The 3,209-nt window shown below is 39.5% G+C and overlaps 1 pseudogene; it reads right to left on the bottom strand.

The window, feature by feature from the left end:
- Positions 1 to 764: 764 nt before the first annotated feature.
- On the bottom strand, positions 765 to 937 carry LOC150104954 (U2 spliceosomal RNA; annotated as a pseudogene).
- Between the last annotated feature and the right edge of the window lie 2,272 nt (positions 938 to 3,209).

The following is a 3,209-nucleotide window of genomic DNA, read 5'->3' as shown; positions in this document are numbered from 1 at the left end:
GGGGGGGGGTGGGGGGGGGGGGGGGTGGGGGGGGGGGGGGGTGGGGGGGGGGGGGGGTGGGGGGGGGGGGGGGTGGGGGGGGGGGGGGGTGGGGGGGGGGGGGGGTGGGGGGGGGGGGGGGTGGGGGGGGGGGGGGGTGGGGGGGGGGGGGGGTGGGGGGGGGGGGGGGTGGGGGGGGGGGGGGGTGGGGGGGGGGGGGGGTGGGGGGGGGGGGGGGTGGGGGGGGGGGGGGGTGGGAAACATTGCTTTTTCACGCCAGGGTAGTTCATCATTACCCTGGCAGATCCAATGACGACAAAGTTGGGGACAGCTGTTTTCATCTCGAGCGAGATGTTTACTTCGCTCGACTTTCACTGTGGTTTATCTGCATCATTGAGAACTTGTACGTTGCGTACAACACCCCATTTCCCGAACACTTCGTGAATGACTTTATGGTCGTTTTCTATGTATTCCAAAGGGAATCTGGGGATTTTAAGCAATTTGATAATGCTCCCTACCATGAATGGAACTATTTTTTTTCCGTTGCATTGAAATCCATGAAGAAGTTTGTCTCTGGTCTCCGCGCTACTTACTGCTACTTGGAATCTTCCACCACCAAAGGGAGTGAAACCAAAAATCTGGTCGGCACCGACGATGTCGATGAGGGCTTTAGACAAAAGTCAGGGTCGTAGGTCGGCGTTAGTTACAATACCGAGGGATCGTGTACGTGCAAAACATTGGCCATAGCTGGTGAGGGGGGCGGCTACACTATTCCTGCCACTACCAAGTGTTTGAAATTGCTCCAGCTGTCGCTTGTCCGTTAAATATCACGAAAACCCGGTGGGATTAGTATCCGATATTAACTTCTCAGAACAGATACTACAGTCTCACTTAGTCTGAAAATCTTTGTAAGAACCAATACTACACTTTGATCTTAGCCAAAAGGCCGAGAAGTTTTATTGATGGTTTTCATTGAAAATCTGCCTCAGACTGCCCCGGCAACCACACGTGGGTTGTCAAAGGTATGCCAGAAATGGAGGACTCCGTGTTTTGTACGCGGCTGTAAAATAATACGAGATTTACACTCTCCCTTAACTTATATATCTTATATTTGGCATTATTTAGCAAAATATTTAGTATCATTTTTGCCTGTTATCGTTACTATGCCAATATTTTAGACTAATTAAAGACTGTTTTCCATGCGATAAAAGATAAACCAAAAATCAATTGGCACTTATTAGCTTTGAAGTATATCAACTTAAAAGATAGACCAGCAACCACACATACAGGGTGTTCGGGATAAATTTGACAGTTTCGTAAGGAAAAAGAAAATCTTCTTTGTATCTATTAAATTTAATGAATTGACAAAAAAACATTACAGGCAGAGTTAATTACAATACTATCAACAAGATTTACTCAAAATAACCACCATTAGCATCGATCACAGCTTCAATTCTGCTTTGGAACCTCGAACAAGCTGATGCTACGGTCTCCCTGGGAAGGGCCGCAAAAACTGTTTTAATTTTATCCATTAACTGGGCTTGAGGTATTCCTGGTTGTATCCCTGTGTGTCCCGGTACCGTTTACTTGCTTGGGGGATGAAAAACTACAGATAAACAGTCCACACACCAGACTGGGTAATTTAAGGAAGATCCACACGTCGTCGACGCAAATCGAACCTAGGACATTCCTTCCCCAGGAATATGGTTGCGAAGCGCAAAGCCACTAGGCTAACTGCGGGGACAATGAACATACAAGACTATATATTTATATACAGTGGAGTAAAAAACAAAATAGAGCTGAAGCCAGAGTAGGAATAGTAACACATAAAGAGTTAAATGAAAATCTATTAATGCAAAAACACAACGTATGTGAACATGTATGCATATATATGTGCACAAACTCACAAACAAATTAGTCTCCTGTTAACGTAAATAGGAATATTATTTTAAAAATAAAATAATGTTATATAGTTTTCAGTCATTTTGAGTATTCTGAAATGAAAAATAAAGTCTTCATTTTGTGTTAAATGTGCAATGAATAAGTCATAAATTCGATCATTTGGTCATTTCTCACATTCGCGTTGAAGTACTTCTAATGCGATGAGAGGTTTGCGAAATTAGAATTTGTTCTTGGGATATGAGTTGAAAGAATCCTGTAAAATTTCGCTTAAGCTTGCGATCACTTTTTGTATTCTTTTGAAATATTCATCCTAAGAACTTAGAAAGATTTCTTGGGGCGCTCTCAACAATGAAAGGAGTCAGAAATCAAAATAATAATAAATAAAAACGTTTCAAATAAAAAAATTGTTTCATTTATTCTAAAAATTCATTATTAGCACCCAGGTCTTTACTTCAATAGCGGGATGAATAACCCGTGTAACCTTGCTATCACTGCATGAGGTCAGCTATCTAAAACTTAGTTTAAACAAATATTCTTCATCTTAAGAGAAGAGTTGACGTCCCGTCTTTTAAAATCAATATTTTAAATGCCACTTTATTTTATTAGATATTTTATTACTATTTAAATTGTCGATTTGAAGCAGCATTATTATAGTTCGAATTTACATTATAAGCATATTATAATGTCAAATATAACTGAATGGACTTGACAAAGTTTGATATATTCTGTCTTCAGGAGCTGCCAATAAATTTATAAGTTTTCCACCTGTTCAGTTACTTTATGCCATCTGGAGGATATTAAACGGTTGTGGTTATTCCCTAGTATTCTTCTACACTGCTGACATTTGCAAGGAAGTGTAACTCTTAAACTGAAGGTATACTGATTGCAGTGAAGTTTACATTTTTTTTTTTTTTTTTGTAATGCGAAACAAAATGGCGTTCTGACTTCAGGGTTAGACGTATCATTGCATTTTAATTTTACTTTTAATATTTAATAAATGTATTTTATTTTATTATTATTTATATAATATTTATATAAATAATATTATAATAATGATATAATAAATAATATTTATTTGATTATTATTTGACTATTACTTAATATAGTTCGCCCACCGATTAAAAATCCCTCGACACTTCTGCGCATGTCAGAAAAAGGAGAATCCATTCAGATAATAGGGTAATCATTCCGTATTGTGGGATTGTTTATTATTACAGGTCGGAAAATTAACTTCTCTTTTATGATTATTGTAGTTAACTATGTTGCTTGTATAATGGAAAAATTTACCTATAAAGCACGTGATTTCGCGTGTTGGCGACCAATTCGTA

The sequence above is a fragment of the Typopeltis vanoorti genome, chromosome 7 (genome assembly GCF_054136105.1).
Source record: "Typopeltis vanoorti isolate ZY-2024b chromosome 7, IOZ_Tvanoo_1.0, whole genome shotgun sequence".
Taxonomy (NCBI): Eukaryota; Metazoa; Arthropoda; class Arachnida; order Uropygi; family Thelyphonidae; genus Typopeltis; species Typopeltis vanoorti.
This window is presented reverse-complemented; position numbering and strand designations above follow the sequence as displayed.